Below are 17642 nucleotides of genomic sequence, written 5' to 3'. Positions count from 1 at the left end.
TGAAGAAATGGCCTATGACAGCAGTCCCGCAATCAGAAATGCTGCAATTGAATCTTGTTTAGTTCTCCGGGCTGTACAGAGAGCTCCGTACTCCACATGGCATAAGCTGCGAGATCAATTCCGCAGTGCATGGAAGAAACGGCCTCGTCTGTGGGGCACTGCCTTGCTGTTCTGCTGCAGCTCCTCAGAGAGATGATCTGCGCAAGGCTCTGTCTGCTGGGCCTCTTGAGCCAGCAGGGGTTTTCTTGTTCTTCTCTTCGATTTTTGTGTTTGTATTTTCCTTTTTGTTGACAATGTAAATATAGAGTATCTTCCAATACACAGAGTCCCAGGATCTTTCTTTTCCTGCACAGTGTCTGTAGGGCATAGGGGAAGAGGGGCAAAAGGGTGCTTGTGCTCATCCAGCTGCCCAAGCGTGCAGTGTTTCAGGGAAAAAGGCCAGAAGCCCCTTGGCCTCTGGTGGTTCTGCTGAAGCCTTTGTGCTGCCGACAGAGGGGCTGGGCAGGGGCAGGAGCTGTGGGGATCCCTGCCAGAGCGGTGCCTGGAGATGGCCACAAGCCCTGTGCCACGCAGGAAAGGCCATCCGCGTCCTCCTGCCCGTGTGCTGCTGGTTGCTTTGCTGAGGGCTCCCAGGTGCCTCTGGATGGGGCTTCTCTGGAGCTGCTGTGGGGCTGTGGCGCTGCTGCCGGGAAGCTTGGCCGGGCTGGGGGACACCGTGAGTCACTGGTAAGCCCTGAGCAATGGGTTGGCAGAGGCCATAAGCAGCCTCCTGGCAGCCGCCTTGATCCTGACAGCCGGCTGCTCTGGCGCTTCCTCGGTGGCCGGTTGGAGGGACCCCCTGGAATCAGGCGTGGAACCCTGGTCCTGGCCTTTCAGGCCTCTGAGGCCAGGAGTTGCGGGGCTGGGCGTGTGGCCTGTGCTCCAGACTGGAGCCCCCCGCCCCTCAGCCTTAGGCATTGAGCTCCACTGCCTGCTTGCTGAGTCTTGCTCCTGTTGCTCCAGGGGAGGCCTAGCTCTGTGGCTTTACATCCCATTGAGCCAGAAGAGCAGCAGCTTGGATCCCAGAGGGGTCACAGAAAGGCCCTCTTGGACAAAGGGCATTCCTGTCATTCCCAGGGCAGGGCCACATGAGAGTGCAGCGGGCACCTTCAGGGCCACCTGGGCCACCTCTCTGTGTGCAGGGCTGGCTCTTTGCTTTGCTGCTCTCGGCCTTTTGTCGTCGTACTCCTTGGGCTGCCTGCAGCGAGGGGCAGCCCTATAAGGAGGGTGAAAGGCCCCGTCTCCCACATCTCAAGGCGGAAATGCAGCTCTCCCGGCCCTCAGCCCACGCTGTAAGCAGAGCAGAGCCTTTTCCCCAGCCCTGATGGCTTTCTGCCTGCTTCTGGCCCCTGGCCACCATGACCCACTGCACTCGCTCTGAGTCACCTACAGGATGGCTGGTGCCTCTTAATTTGCTGACCCTGGGACGTGAGGGTCACTGAGGGAAAGGTGGGTGTCCCAATGCTGAGGGCACACGTGGGTCACTAAGCAGACTTGGGCCTTCCCCAGCAGGTTGCAGGTGTCTGGCCTTATGTGTCGTGTTACAGTGGTTGTGCTGCTGCCTGGTCCTGTCCCTCTTGTCACCCTCACCCAACCTGGACCCTCTGACCTGCCTTCAAGAAACCCTGTTGCATCAGACATGGTGTCAAGAGCCCTCCTTCACCTGCCGCTCCAGCGCACATTACAAGCTCCGGGCCTGAGAGCAAGGTGGGCTGGGGCAGCTGGTCTCTCAGACCAAGAGGGAACCGCTCTCGACAGCAGCGGGCCATGGACGTTCCCCGCACCAGATAAAATCATCTCCAAGTTTAGCTAGTAAGGTAGTAAGGTAGAAACCATTAACTGCCGGCAAATCTGGCACTAGTCTCTAAGTTCCATTAGGTTTCTTTATTGCTAATCTAGGAGGAATACATTTTGACTCCCATTCTTCCAATAATCCTGATGTCAGGAATTTATTCATTGTTGCCTCCGTTCTTTTCCCAGCCTATAGTCTTCAAAGGTATTGCTTTCTGACTATGGCCTAACTCTTGTCTGCAGCTCAATTGTAATAGGGTCTGCTCATTTGGATTTTCCTGGGCTATCAGTATCCCATACTCTTGGCTACACCTGATTCAGTACTTGCTCTAAATAGTTATTCTTGTTTGTTGGTCTTGTGTCAATTGTCAGTCCTACTGCTAAAACCAATTTGTCTTCAGGTACCTTCAACTTAATTTTTCTTTTCCTAAACGGAACTGTTGTATCGAAATTTTCAAGCAAATCTCTGCCTAGGACAGATTTGGGTGCGTTTGGTAAATAAAGAAACTGATGGATTGCCAGTTTCTTCTTGATTTTCCATTTAAGTGGTTGCAGGAAGAATGCATTTTCTGGCTGGCCCGTGGCTCCTATTGCTTGAAGATAGTTCTCACTTTTGGGTATCAGTGCTTGATTCAAGAGTGAAAAATGGGTTTCCACTATTTATTGAAATTTCCACCTCTTCATCATCCTTTAGCCTTATTTTAACCTGCTAGGGTAAGAAGTGCTAGGGTAAGAACTGCCCGTCTCGGTCATTTCTTATCATCTAGAGCGGCTACAAGAGTTTGGTGTACTTTGTCTGCTAACTCTGGGCGCTGGCCCTATTTCCAGTGTCCTTATTTCTTACAATATGCACATTGATTTGGCCCCAGCTTGGTCTGTGCCTGGTTTGAAACTCCTCTGCCTCTGCTACTTTTGCCCCTGCCTCTGTTTCATGCGCGTCCTCTCCCTGGTGCTGATCCAGAGCTGCCACCATGGCTGCAGGGAGTTCTTTTTCTTTTTCTCTGTCTTTATCATCATACGCTTTCGATGCTTTTCTCATTAATGCCTTTAAGTCTCTCTTTACAGGCTCTTTCAGCCTCTGAAGTTTCTGCCTGACACCTGGGCTAGATTGCCCTAACATCAGGGAAACGGACTGCTGCTTTCCCATATCCGACCAGGGATCCAGAGCTGTGCTTTATGTGCAGCTGCTCACAACCTGTCCACAAAGTCAGTGGGTGACTCGTGCTGGCCCTGTGTAACATTATCTATTACTGACCAATTTATTGCTTTTGGACTAGCATTTTGTAATTCAAATTTGACTAGTTCCTGGCATCTGGTTAACATTGCACAGCTGCCTGCTGTGTTCGTTCGGGTCCCACAAAGGGCTTACAATAGGAGACAGCTGGTCCACTGTGCCTTGTAAGGCTCCACTAGCAATTTGTCCCTGCACACGTGCTCTGGCTACCTTGATCACCACCAACTCTTTGCTGGTTTTGTTAGCTCTGTCAACATCAAATCAGTAGCACCTCACTCTGGGTCTTGATTCTTGACTATGCACTCCAATCTTTTTGCTACTTTGCCTGGGTTTTCTCTATACATTTTCACTTTTTCCCACCAACGGTTCCGCTCACTCGGAGAAAAGCAGATGTTCACACACGTGGCTTCTCCTGGGCGACTCAAGTCTAGCCATAAGCGGGGGACTAAAGGCAAAGCTTTCTTGGTTTTATTCCTTGTGTTGGTTGTCACTGGGGGTCTCTGAAAGTGTCCCCTCACCTCATCCTCACTGCCATCTGGGTTTCATTCAGGGGGCCGCGTGGTTGGCTGAGGGGGAGTGTACTCGAGCTGGCCTGGAGTAACTCAGCTGTAAGTCTTGGACACCTAGGACACAATCTTCCTGGTGCATTGGAGCCATTTTCAAACATCTCTGCCCTATGCTGGATGCTGAACAGCTTTATTTTCTGCCTCTTTTCTCTTTCCAAAGTTAGGACTAAAGGTCCTATGGGGCCAAATAAAAAAGCCACAATTCTTTCTGCCCCTCAGGTTTATTCTTCAGGGTAAAAAACATGTCTGCATATATGGCTGGATCTCATTTTTCTTCTTTGCTTCAAAATAACATCAACTGTAAAAATGTATCATAAAGTTTCAGCAGGGGTCACTTTTCACCGCTTCCTAATTGACACCAAGGCTACCATTGGGTAGGCTATTTCATCCAATTACCTTTCTTTGAAAAATTACCCTCTGGCATTCCTCCCAAATCTTTCTCCACTGCTAAATTACGTTCTAGTGGACTCTTTTTAATACCATCTTTACTTCTCGTCTTGTTCATTCTTCATGCTATCAAAATTTCAAAACTTAACAGGATCTAGTAGTACTTCTCCTTTCCTTCTCTTCATCCCCTGTATACTCCACTTCACACACATGGGCTGTCTCTCAGTCACCCAGCACCAATATTCTTTTTTACAGTCCTAACAAGCAATGAAAATAAAAGGATTCCACGTTCCACACAACCTTCGCGGAATTGGGGTTTGATCAGACATAAAACGAATTTCTTAAAAAACCGCCTAAAGTCATACCCGGGAGTATATACTCGTGTCAACCTGGAGTTCACAACCCTTGACTTTTGATGTAGTGTCTAAAAGATTGAGTGACTGCTCGATGTTGTTCAAACGCTTCTCAAAGTCAGACGAGCTCGGTGCTGTGCCCATTTCCCTGGCGTGTTCCGGTTGGTGTTTATTTGTCAGTTAGCGTATGATGGTTTGTTTTCACGTAGCCCGTGCTTTCCACACGTTGGTTTACCCCTAGGTTTTGCCCTCCGTCAAAGCTGTCCCTCATGCCATTGCCCACTCTTTGTTCCAGCTCCTTCCCTGCCTGTCAAGATCATGCAACTCTTTATTCCTGAACCTTCCCTGTCAGTTTTGCCTTGGACCAATCCCTGACTGCACCACCCCTTTGGAATTCCCCTGTTGCTGCAAGCCCCACTGGCCCAGGTGACCTACCTTCTCCTCTCATCTGGCCTAATTAGTCCCAAGCAACTGATGTAATCCCCTGGCTCCTTCCCTGCAGATTCCTTATTGATCAATCCTCTGTATCCACCGCCCGAGTTGTACCCCTATAAAATCCCACGCACAGAAGTGCTGGCGCCTCTTTGCTGCTGAATCCTTCCCTTGGAATATACCTTTGCCTCTAGAACCTCCCTATCCAGGAGCTTCCTCCTTCTCTTTTGCCTGCTCCGTGCTGCACTTAGTAGATCCTGAACCACTGAGCAGTGACTCATCAGGTTCAGCCGCAGGCAGAACCCACGCCTTGGCCATTCCCCACTCCTGGCGCAGCGCCGCAGTTTTCCCAAGAGCCAGCCCGGGCTCCGCTGGGCTGCGTCACTGGGGAACCTGTCCCAGTGCCTGACCGTGCTCTGGGTGAAAGACCTTTTCCTGATATGGAAATGAAACTTGCCCTATCCCAGCTCCCTGCCCTTTTCTCCAGTGCTGTCACTGCTCCCAACAGTGACGAGAGCTGCAGCAGCCCCTCCGATTCCCCTCAGGAGGATGGTGAAGACCACAATGGCGCCCTTTACTCTCCTCCAGGCAGAAGAAAGTGGCCTCAGCTGCATCTGGGGCTTCCCCTCCAGACCACACTCCATCCTTGCAGTCCTCCTTTGCATTCTGGCTAAAGGCTTCATATCTTTTTCTATTGTCCTGCCCAAAACCGTGCCCATCTGCTTCCAGCACTTCTCTTGGCTGCTGCTTTAGGGTGTGGGCACCATCATCAGAGACACAGAACAGCTTGTCCTCCCACAGTTATCCTTATCCTCTGCACTTGCACGTGTCTGCCTTGATGTTCACTGGGGAACTTCCCACTTTGTGGCCACTCATTGCTGTGCTCAGCAGGGACACGGTTTTGTTTGGACGGGAGCTGCCAGAGCGACATATGCAGCAACTGAAGCCGAGAATAGCAGAGGCTGGGCAGATTCTATTTGTCCCAGAATGCAGGAAAGAGAGTGAGAAAAGCACAAGGAAATTTCAGACTTTGTTACTTTGTAATCTAATTGCCCCGGGGAAACTCAGCAATGGATGGTGCTCTGCTGCTACTGCCAATGCCTTCCATGAGAAAAATTCATTGCAGGAAGGAGCAACATCATCTGACAGAGACCAAGTGTGCCAGCAGTTGCTCCAGCTGCTCCTGCCATCAGCCCCTGCAGGAAGGAGCACAGCCCCCAATGCACGTGGGCTTTGGCTCCCTCTGGCACAGAAGCCCCCCGGGGGCACAGGTCTCTGGGGCAGGAGACGGGCACCAGCGCTGCCAGGGGCTCGAGGGGTGGCGGGTCTGCTTGGCCGGCCACTCTGCCACACCTGCTGATGTCAGCGCTCCCCGGGCCCCAGGGCTCAGAGCAGCATTCGTGCCCGGGCCCACACCTTCCTTGTGCAGTCACACCCGCAGGTTTAGGATGGCCACCAGCTGGGACGTGTCCCAAGGAGGCCGTGCCAGTTTCCCTGCAAGGTCCCGTGCCCTTCCCAGCGCGGCTGCGTCAGCAGCCCTGGCGGCTCCTTCTGCTGCCCCTGAGCCCGCAGAGCAGGGCAGCCTTTGCTGATGCTCTGAGCCCTTGCTAAAGGGCCCTTGCTAAAGATCTTCTCGGCCTGGCTTAGACACCTGGGGCCAGGCATTCCTTCCAACCTGGGCCAGTTTGGGTGGGCTGGGGGCAGCCCCGAGGCAGGCGGCAGTGTGTGCAAGGGCCCTTGGTGACACGCTGCAGCATGGTCACCGTGGCATCGAATGGAACCGGGTGTCCAAGGGCCCTTTGTGACACCCGGTGGCATAGGAGCTGGCGGTGACAAGAGCAGGCCACAGTGCTTGGAGCACACCGCGGGACAGGACAGGACAGAGCGGTGCCGTGAGGAGCCCCCGCACAGCGCGCTCGTTCGCGTCCCACCCGGAGCTTTTCTTAAGCGTTGTTCCTGCAGCTGAGCTCCAGGCCAGACCACAGGACCTTCTTACCTGTGGTCTCCCTGAGGCTTCTCTTCTGCAGGTGCCCTTGAGGCCAGACCACAATCCTTCACAGGAGTCTCCTGTCCTTGTGGCAGGAGCCCTTGAGACCGAGTGCAGGACTTGCTGTCCTGTAGCCTTCCTGAGGCTTCTTTCTTGACGGTGCCTTCCAGGCAGGACTGCAGGACTTGGTGACTTGGAGCTTTTCCAAGGCACCTCTCCTGCAAATAGCCACAAATCCAGTCCGAGACATGGAGCAGCGACCCCCAAAAGTGCCCAAGCTGGCCTGGGTGGAGGAGGAAGAAGGCCCTGCAGCTGCCCTGGCACAGGACACTGAAGAGGTGGTGCCATTCCAGCCACCACACGAGGGTGAGTGGCAGAGCTGGGCAACAGGACTGGTGCCTGCGGCCAGCTTGGCTCCACGCCATTCCGTGCCAAGCCGGGCCGTGCCGGGCCATGCCATGCTATCCCCTGGGGACATGCTCCTGGACAGGACGGAAGAGGGGCCGGGCAGACAGCCCGCAGTGGCCGTGCTCCATCCCCTGGCGCATCCCGGGCCTCTCTCTGCCTGGGGAGCGCAGGGCTGGGCCGTGTAGTCCGGCCCCTCCCGCAGCCCCTCATCTCTGGCTGCGCTCGCTCTTTGCCAGATGCAGCCCCGGAGCGCACACAAGAGCAGGAGTCCCGCCGTGGCCGCTTCCGCAGAACAGCGCAGGTACCTGCAGCCATCCCCACCTGGGCTGGGCCTGCTCTCCCTGCTCAGCCCAGCACCGTGTGTGCAGCACTCCATGCAACATCCCTGCCTTCTTGCCCTTCTCCTACAGTTTGTTTGCAACTTCATCAAGAGGATTAAGGAGGAAGAGACCATGGGCGCAGGCCTCAGACCATACTCGCCCATCTTCCAAAGCAAGAGCAGTGCTGCCCTGCTGGCTATGCTTGTAGAGGAAGATGTTTACAATCCCAAGCAAGTAAGCAGCCTGTGGCCAGGGTTTGATCCCCCCAGGAATTGCTTGGCCTCCAAAGGCAGGCATGCTGGCTGCTGTGAGCCTTTCAGGCCACATGGCAGCGTGGTGGCAAGGGAAGCACCCCTCTGCAGAAGCTGGGAACATTGCTCTCTCTGGCAGCTTTCCAAGTCTCCCGGTGCCTTCTCCAGGTGCCTGCCATGGTCAGCTACATCCACCAGTGGCTCTTGGCCAATGATTCTGCTGAGCACAGGCTGGACAAGACCCTGCTGGATCTCACCGAAGCACAGCCAAAGGACGCCGTCATGACGCTCCTGCGTGTGGCCCCGTCCTGTGACAGGTATGGGGCCCACCTGCCCCTGATGGGCTCCCCAGCCCATCACCCTGCACAGCCTGCCCCAGGTGTCTGACCAACAGAGAGCTCCAGGGCCCTCTGGCTGCTCCCTTTCCCAGCCCTGGCATGGCAGCCCCTGAGCCTGCTGCCACGCTCCCTTGCTGCCTCTCAGGGCTCTGTCCCCACAGGGCTGGGCTGTCTGGGTGCTGCTGCCAGGGGGGCAGTGGGCAGTGGCAGAACTGGCAGCCAGCTCAGCTGGCCCCGGTGCTGTGTCTGAGACCCCCCTGAGACACAGCTCTAACCCCGCAGAGCTGCCATGGCCATGTGGAAGACCATCATGGCCTCAGCCAGGACTGCGGAGCTGGCACAGCTGATACTCCTGGATGTGCTGGGGAGCTGGCCAGAGCACAGCACCTGCACCTCCGGTGGGGGCGAAACGGCTGTCTTTGCCCTGGCTGTGAGTTTCTGCAAGTGGCCTTTGCTGGCCCCAAGGCTGCCTCCCCAGCAGCTCTCCATCCTCCTTCCCCCACTGCATCTCCCTGCCTCAGGCGCTGGCCTCAAACCTGGCCCAGGGGCAGCTTCAGGGCCACCAGGCTCCGTGCTCCCCCTGCGCCTCTCCTGGCCTCTCCCTGCCACGCTCGGGCCCGGCCACACGGACACCTGGGCACTGAGCGCTGTCTCGGGGGCTCTGTCCTTTGCAGGCAACTGTGGTGATGTGGAAAATCCTCCAGGTGCCCTGTCTCCCACGGATATTGAGGCTGTATTTCCCCCAGCTATTTGTGCATCTGCTCTTCCAAGTGTTCTTCAGCACTCTGGATACGCCAGAGGAGGTCCTTACCTTCTGGAAGGCATGCCAGGAAGAGCATGGCCTTGCCACCAGCCCCAACAGGTGCTCCGTGCCAGTCCTCCTGGCCCTGCCACGTGGCCTGCCAAGGAGCCAGTGCTGCCTGTGTGACCTGGGCTTTGCTCTGCACACAGGTTTGCAGTGCGGACCCTGAAGTCCCTGCTCTGCCTGCTCCGCTGCGAGGATGTGGTGGTGGCAATGGAACGCAGGTGTGCCTGGGACACGCTGCTCTCTGTTGACACTCACCACTTTGCCGTGGCTCTGCTTGCCAGGTGAGACCCCCTTCTCCCTACGGCCTCTGACATTTGTGCTCTGTGCCCAGGTGCCCCACTAAGTGCCCGTGGTAATGGGCGGGAGGGCCTTGTCCCTGAGGGACAGCCAAGCAGACTGGAAAAGGCTGGGAGAGGAGGCTGCCCATCAGCAACCAACTCCCAAATGGCCCAGGTCCCCTTGCTGGAAGGGTGCTGGGGGAAGATGAGAACTAGGTGAGCCACTCCTGGGAGAGGTTTGCCCCACTGCCTCAGGGGTCTTGTTTCCTTTCTCCCCTCTTCAGAGAAATTCGCCGTCTAGCCATACACTTCTGTTCCGCGGTTGCATTCTACCTGCTCGCCCTGCTCGGCCAAGAGATGCCATACTGGGATTTCCCTGCCCTGGCATTCCTTGTGGAGGTGAGCCTCAAGGCCAGCACTGCCTGGCTGAGCTGCCTCCCAGCTCTCTGCCCTCTCGTAGCCACAGCTGCCAGGACAAAGACACCCGTGCCCGTGCCCTGTGCTGCTGCCTGGGCCATCTGCTGCTGCCTGGGCCCGGCCCTTTGCGCTTCTGGGCCCTGTGCGCTTCTGGGCTCCTGCCGGCCGGCTCCCCTTTCACTGCCCTGTCCCTTTCAGGTCCTCGACTGCCTGGACTTGAGGGAATGCAGTGACAGTCTTCTGGAGATCATGGCACAGAACCTGCAGAGCAAGCACATGGCGAGGCGTTACTTGGCACTCAGAGGCCTCGTAGTGCTGGGCAAGAATCCCTTGATGGTGAGAATGGGCCCGTGGCTGAAGCCCTGCAGGCAGCGTGGGGCTGGGCAACGCAGTCGCTTGGCCTTGCCTGGCCTTCGGGCGCTGGGGCAGCTGCTCCCAGCTCTCCTGCCTCCCGCTTCAGCTGCCCGAGTGCTTCGGGACAGGCCTTTGGCCTCTGGGCCCTGCGGCAGCAGGGCGGCCTTTCACAAAGTTGGCTTCCACGCAGGCCGAAAAAATGCAGAGCCTGACTGAAAGTCTTGTGGAGCTCCTGGAGGAAAATGATAGTGACATGATCAGGATGACCATTCTTCTACTCAGACATTTACTCCTGGATAATGGTGCCCCAATACCCACCCCCATCGCCCTGCAGCTGGCTGAGGCGCTCCTGCCACTCTTTGACCGCGTAAGGCTCTGTGCCCACAGCCACGGCCACTGGCTGCTGCCCGCACACTTGGTGCCCTGTGCAGATGCAGGCCTGTGCCCTGGGGGGCCTGAAGCAGCTGATGCTCAGCTCTTTTGCCCTTCTCTTTCATACAGGATGATATCCAGGTGCAACTGAGCTCCATGTCTGTCTTTCAAGAGATGCTCGACTTATTAACAGAAGAGGGAAGAAAGGCCCTGAAGTCCCACGTGTGCCAGAGCCTGCTCCCACTCTACTTCCACTGCCATGATGAGAATCAGATTGTTGCTGAGGTGAGCACTTGTGGCCAGCTACTGTCCCCCTGGCAGGGGGTTGCGCTGCCTCCTGCCCTGGCACCTTGCGGGCTGCAGCCTCTTCCAGCCTGTGGCATCGGCTGCCTCCTGTGCCCTGCACTGTGGGGCCATCAGTGCGTCTCTGCTGCTCTCCAGGCCTCCCGGGAAACGCTGCATTCTACGGCCAGATTCCTGAAGAGGAGGGATCTCCAACAAATGCTACAGGTGGATCAGAGGTTTGGCGAGTGCCTGGTAAGAGCAGCCGAGAAACCCCAGCCTCAGCCTGCAGAAGGCCCCTGAGGGCGGTGCTCAGTCTGCGGGGCTGGCAGCTGTGCCCCTGCCCGCTGCTGCTCCCAGAGGCCGCGCAGCCTCTTCTCCAGGCTCCCGTGGGCCCGAGCCGGGCGCCCACGCAGTCCCGGCCCAGGAGGGCGGCGGGGCGGCACCGCGGCTCCCCGGGTAGCAGCCGGCCCTCCGGCCCCGCCCCTCGGGAGCCCGGCGCCAGCTGCTGCTGGCCACGCCTCAGGGCTCTGCGAGCAGGGGAGGGCCGGGGCTGGGCGGAGGCAGCGCCCGGCCCGGGGCCTGGGCCCGCGCCAAGCCTTCCCTCCTGCTGCTCTCTCCAGCTGGCAGAGGACAGGAGCCGAGCGGCCGAGCACCTGCGCCGGGCCCTGCGCTACCTGCAGAGCCCACAGGAGCCCCTGCGAGAGGCGGCCGTCAGCTTCATGGGTGAGCCACGAGCCCGCGCTCCCTCCCCTGCCCACCGCAGCTGGGCCCCGGCCCCGCCTGCTGCCCCGGCAGTGCCACCCGGGCCCGGCGCCGTGGAGGCCCGCCGGGCCCGGGCATTGCTGCTGCTGCCCTCTGGCAGCCGTGCCCTTGGGCGGCAGCATGCGGCAAAGGCTCGGGCTGAGCCCTGCGGGGCCAGCAGCCCGTGTGGCCACAGCGCCGGCAGCGCCGCTGGCAGGGAGCTGTGCTGCTGGGGCCGTGACAGGCTCTGTGTTCACAGGGATGGCCGGCCGGCACCTGAGGGGGCAGCAGCAAGAGCTTCAGCTGATCTGCAGTGGTGAGTGAGTGAGGGCAGCGGACTGACTGCGGGGGCAGGCACGGGAAGCTGCAAGCCCTGCCCCGGCTGCGGAGGGCTCTGCTCCCGTGGCCAGAGCACACAGACATTTCAGGGCCACGTGTGGCATTCGTGGCCAGCAGCTTTGGGCTGATCCCCTCGGTGCCTGCTCCCTGCGGGCCATGGCAAGAGCCGGCCGGGATGACCCTGCCAGGGGATTCACCTCGGCTCCCTGCACATCCGGGATCTGACCTTGGCTCTGTTCCTCTCTCTTGCAGCCCTTGAAGAAATGGCCTATGACAGCAGTCCCGCAATCAGAAATGCTGCAATTGAATCTTGTTTAGTTCTCCGGGCTGTACAGAGAGCTCCGTACTCCACATGGCATAAGCTGCGAGATCAATTCCGCAGTGCATGGAAGAAACGGCCTCGTCTGTGGGGCACTGCCTTGCTGTTCTGCTGCAGCTCCTCAGAGAGATGATCTGCGCAAGGCTCTGTCTGCTGGGCCTCTTGAGCCAGCAGGGGTTTTCTTGTTCTTCTCTTCGATTTTTGTGTTTGTATTTTCCTTTTTGTTGACAATGTAAATATAGAGTATCTTCCAATACACAGAGTCCCAGGATCTTTCTTTTCCTGCACAGTGTCCGTAGGGCATAGGGGAAGAGGGGCAAAAGGGTGCTTGTGCTCATCCAGCTGCCCAAGCGTGCAGTGTTTCAGGGAAAAAGGCCAGAAGCCCCTTGGCCTCTGGTGGTTCTGCTGAAGCCTTTGTGCTGCCGACAGAGCAGCTGGGCAGGGGCAGGAGCTGTGGGGATCCCTGCCAGAGCGGTGCCTGGAGATGGCCACAAGCCCTGTGCCACGCAGGAAAGGCCATCCGCGTCCTCCTGCCCGTGTGCTGCTGGTTGCTTTGCTGAGGGCTCCCAGGTGCCTCTGGATGGGGCTTCTCTGGAGCTGCTGTGGGGCTGTGGCACTGCTGCCGGGAAGCTTGGCCGGGCTGGGGGACACCGTGAGTCACTGGTAAGCCCTGAGCAATGGGTTGGCAGAGGCCATAAGCAGCCTCCTGGCAGCCGCCTTGATCCTGACAGCCGGCTGCTCTGGCGCTTCCTCGGTGGCCGGTTGGAGGGACCCCCTGGAATCAGGCGTGGAACCCTGGTCCTGGCCTTTCAGGCCTCTGAGGCCAGGAGTTGCCGGGCTGGGCGTGTGGCCTGTGCTCCAGACTGGAGCCCCCCGCCCCTCAGCCTTAGGCATTGAGCTCCACTGCCTGCTTGCTGAGTCTTGCTCCTGTTGCTCCAGGGGAGGCCTAGCTCTGTGGCTTTACATCCCATTGAGCCAGAAGAGCAGCAGCTTGGATCCCAGAGGGGTCACAGAAAGGCCCTCTTGGACAAAGGGCATTCCTGTCATTCCCAGGGCAGGGCCACATGAGAGTGCAGCGGGCACCTTCAGGGCCACCTGGGCCACCTCTCTGTGTGCAGGGCTGGCTCTTTGCTTTGCTGCTCTCGGCCTTTTGTCGTCATACTCCTTGGGCTGCCTGCAGCGAGGGGCAGCCCTATAAGGAGGGTGAAAGGCCCCGTCTCCCACATCTCAAGGCGGAAATGCAGCTCTCCCGGCCCTCAGCCCACGCTGTAAGCAGAGCAGAGCCTTTTCCCCAGCCCTGATGGCTTTCTGCCTGCTTCTGGCCCCTGGCCACCATGACCCACTGCACTCGCTCTGAGTCACCTACAGGATGGCTGGTGCCTCTTAATTTGCTGACCCTGGGACGTGAGGGTTACTGAGGGAAAGGTGGGTGTCCCAATGCTGAGGGCACACGTGGGTCACTAAGCAGACTTGGGCCTTCCCCAGCAGGTTGCAGGTGTCTGGCCTTATGTGTCGTGTTACAGTGGTTGTGCTGCTGCCTGGTCCTGTCCCTCTTGTCACCCTCACCCAACCTGGACCCTCTGACCTGCCTTCAAGAAACCCTGTTGCATCAGACATGGTGTCAAGAGCCCTCCTTCACCTGCCGCTCCAGCGCACATTACAAGCTCCGGGCCTGAGAGCAAGGGGGGCTGGGGCAGCTGGTCTCTCAGACCAAGAGGGAACCGCTCTCGACAGCAGCGGGCCATGGACGTTCCCCGCACCAGATAAAATCATCTCCAAGTTTAGCTAGTAAGGTAGTAAGGTAGAAACCATTAACTGCCGGCAAATCTGGCACTAGTCTCTAAGTTCCATTAGGTTTCTTTATTGCTAATCTAGGAGTAATACATTTTTACTCCCATTCTTCCAATAATCCTGATGTCAGGAATTTATTCATTGTTGCCTCCGTTCTTTTCCCAGCCTATAGTCTTCAAAGGTATTGCTTTCTGACTATGGCCTAACTCTTGTCTGCAGCTCAATTGTAATGGGGTCTGCTCATTTGGATTTTCCTGGGCTATCAGTATCCCATACTCTTGGCTACACCTGATTCAATACTTGCTCTAAATAGTTATTCTTGTTTGTTGGTCTTGTGTCAATTGTCAGTCCTACTGCTAAAACCAATTTGTCTTCAGGTACCTTCAACTTAATTTTTCTTTTCCTAAACGGAACTGCTGTATCGAAATTTTCAAGCAAATCTCTGCCTAGGACAGATTTGGGTGCGTTTGGTAAATAAAGAAACTGATGGATTGCCAGTTTCTTCTTGATTTTCCATTTAAGTGGTTGCAGGAAGAATGCATTTTCTGGCTGGCCCGTGGCTCCTATTGCTTGAAGATAGTTCTCACTTTTGGGTATCAGTGCTTGATTCAAGAGTGAAAAATGGGTTTCCACTATTGATTGAAAATTCCACCTCTTCATCATCCTTTAGCCTTATTTTAACCTGCTAGGGTAAGAAGTGCTAGGGTAAGAACTGCCCGTCTCGGTCATTTCTTATCATCTAGAGCGGCTACAAGAGTTTGGTGTACTTTGTCTGCTAACTCTGGGCACTGGCCCTATTTCCAGTGTCCTTATTTCTTACAATATGCACATTGATTTGGCCCCAGCTTGGTCTGTGCCTGGTTTGAAACTCCTCTGCCTCTGCTACTTTTGCCCCTGCCTCTGTTTCATGCGCGTCCTCTCCCTGGTGCTGATCCAGAGCTGCCACCATGGCTGCAGGGAGTTCTTTTTCTTTTTCTCTGTCTTTATCATCATACGCTTTCGATGCTTTTCTCATTAATGCCTTTAAGTCTCTCTTTACAGGCTCTTTCAGCCTCTGAAGTTTCTGCCTGACACCTGGGCTAGATTGCCCTAACATCAGGGAAACGGACTGCTGCTTTCCCATATCCGACCAGGGATCCAGAGCTGTGCTTTATGTGCAGCTGCTCACAACCTGTCCACAAAGTCAGTGGGTGACTCGTGCTGGCCCTGTGTAACATTATCTATTACTGACCAATTTATTGCTTTTGGACTAGCATTTTGTAATTCAAATTTGACTAGTTCCTGGCATCTAGTCTAGTCAAGTCTGGGTGACTCGTGCTGGCCCTGTGTAACATTATCTATTACTGACCAATTTATTGCTTTTGGACTAGCATTTTGTAATTCAAATTTGACTAGTTCCTGGCATCTGGTTAACATTGCACAGCTGCCTGCATCGTTCGGGTCCCACAAAGGGCTTACAATAGGAGACAGCTGGTCCACTGTGCCTTGTAAGGCTCCACTAGCAATTTGTCCCTGCGCACGTGCTCTGGCTACCTTGATCACCACCAACTCTTTGCTGGTTTTGTTAGCTCTGTCAACATCAAATCAGTAGCACCTCACTCTGGGTCTTGATTCTTGACTATGCACTCCAATCTTTTTGCTACTTTGCCTGGGTTTTCTCTATACATTTTCACTTTTTCCCACCAACGGTTCCGCTCACTCGGAGAAAAGCAGATGTTCACACACGTGGCTTCTCCTGGGCGACTCAAGACTAGCCATAAGCGGGGGACTAAAGGCAAAGCTTTCTTGGTTTTATTCCTTGTGTTGGTTGTCACTGGGGGTCTCTGAAAGTGTCCCCTCACCTCATCCTCACTGCCATCTGGGTTTCATTCAGGGGGCCGCGTGGTTGGCTGAGGGGGAGTGTACTCGAGCTGGCCTGGAGTAACTCGGCTGTAAGTCTTGGACACCTAGGACACAATCTTCCTGGTGCATTGGAGCCATTTTCAAACATCTCTGCCCTATGCTGGATGCTGAACAGCTTTATTTTCTGCCTCTTTTCTCTTTCCAAAGTTAGGACTAAAGGTCCTATGGGGCCAAATAAAAAAGCCACAATTCTTTCTGCCCCTCAGGTTTATTCTTCAGGGTAAAAAACATGTCTGCATATATGGCTGGATCTCATTTTTCTTCTTTGCTTCAAAATAACATCAACTGTAAAAATGTATCATAAAGTTTCAGCAGGGGTCACTTTTCACCGCTTCCTAATTGACACCAAGGCTACCATTGGGTAGGCTATTTCATCCAATTACCTTTCTTTGAAAAATTACCCTCTGGCATTCCTCCCAAATCTTTCTCCACTGCTAAATTACGTTCTAGTGGACTCTTTTTAATACCATCTTTACTTCTCGTCTTGTTCATTCTTCATGCTATCAAAATTTCAAAACTTAACAGGATCTAGTAGTACTTCTCCTTTCCTTCTCTTCATCCCCTGTATACTCCACTTCACACACATGGGCTGTCTCTCAGTCACCCAGCACCAATATTCTTTTTTACAGTCCTAACAAGCAATGAAAATAAAAGGATTCCACGTTCCACACAACCTTCGCGGAATTGGGGTTTGATCAGACATAAAACGAATTTCTTAAAAAACCGCCTAAAGTCATACCCGGGAGTATATACTCGTGTCAACCTGGAGTTCACAACCCTTGACTTTTGATGTAGTGTCTAAAAGATTGAGTGACTGCTCGATGTTGTTCAAACGCTTCTCAAAGTCAGACGAGCCCGGTGCTGTGCCCATTTCCCTGGCGTGTTCCGGTTGGTGTTTATTTGTCAGTTAGCGTATGATGGTTTGTTTTCACGTAGCCCGTGCTTTCCACACGTTGGTTTACCCCTAGGTTTTGCCCTCCGTCAAAGCTGTCCCTCATGCCATTGCCCACTCTTTGTTCCAGCTCCTTCCCTGCCTGTCAAGATCATGCAGCTCTTTATTCCTGAACCTTCCCTGTCAGTTTTGCCTTGGACCAATCCCTGACTGCACCACCCCTTTGGAATTCCCCTGTTGCTGCAAGCCCCGCTGGTCCAGGTGACCTACCTTCTCCTCCCATCTGGCCTAATTAGTCCCAAGCAACTGATGTAATCCCCTGGTCCCTTCCCTGCAGATTCCTTATTGATCAATCCTCTGTATCCACCGCCCGAGTTGTACCCCTATAAAATCCCACGCACAGAAGTGCTGGCGCCTCTTTGCTGCTGAATCCTTCCCTTGGAATATACCTTTGCCTCTAGAACCTCCCTATCCAGGAGCCTCCTCCTTCTCTTTTGCCTGCTCCGTGCTGCACTTAGTAGATCCTGAACCACTGAGCAGTGACTCATCAGGTTCAGCCGCAGGCAGAACCCACGCCTTGGCCATTCCCCACTCCTGGCGCAGCGCCGCAGTTTTCCCAAGAGCCAGCCCGGGCTCCGCTGGGCTGCGTCACTGGGGAACCTGTCCCAGTGCCTGACCGTGCTCTGGGTGAAAGACCTTTTCCTGATATGGAAATGAAACTTGCCCTATCCCAGCTCCCTGCCCTTTTCTCCAGTGCTGTCACTGCTCCCAACAGTGACGAGAGCAGCAGCAGCCCCTCCGATTCCCCTCAGGAGGATGGTGAAGACCACAATGGCGCCCTTTACTCTCCTCCAGGCAGAAGAAAGTGGCCTCAGCTGCATCTGGGGCTTCCCCTCCAGACCACACTCCATCCTTGCAGTCCTCCTTTGCATTCTGGCTAAAGGCTTCATATCTTTTTCTATTGTCCTGCCCAAAACCGTGCCCATCTGCTTCCAGCACTTCTCTTGGCTGCTGCTTTAGGGTGTGGGCACCATCATC

The sequence above is a fragment of the Melospiza georgiana genome, chromosome Z (assembly GCF_028018845.1).
Source record: "Melospiza georgiana isolate bMelGeo1 chromosome Z, bMelGeo1.pri, whole genome shotgun sequence".
In the NCBI taxonomy this organism is placed as follows: Eukaryota; Metazoa; Chordata; class Aves; order Passeriformes; family Passerellidae; genus Melospiza; species Melospiza georgiana.
The sequence above is the reverse complement of the archived record's forward strand: the minus strand, read 5'-3'. Positions refer to the sequence as shown.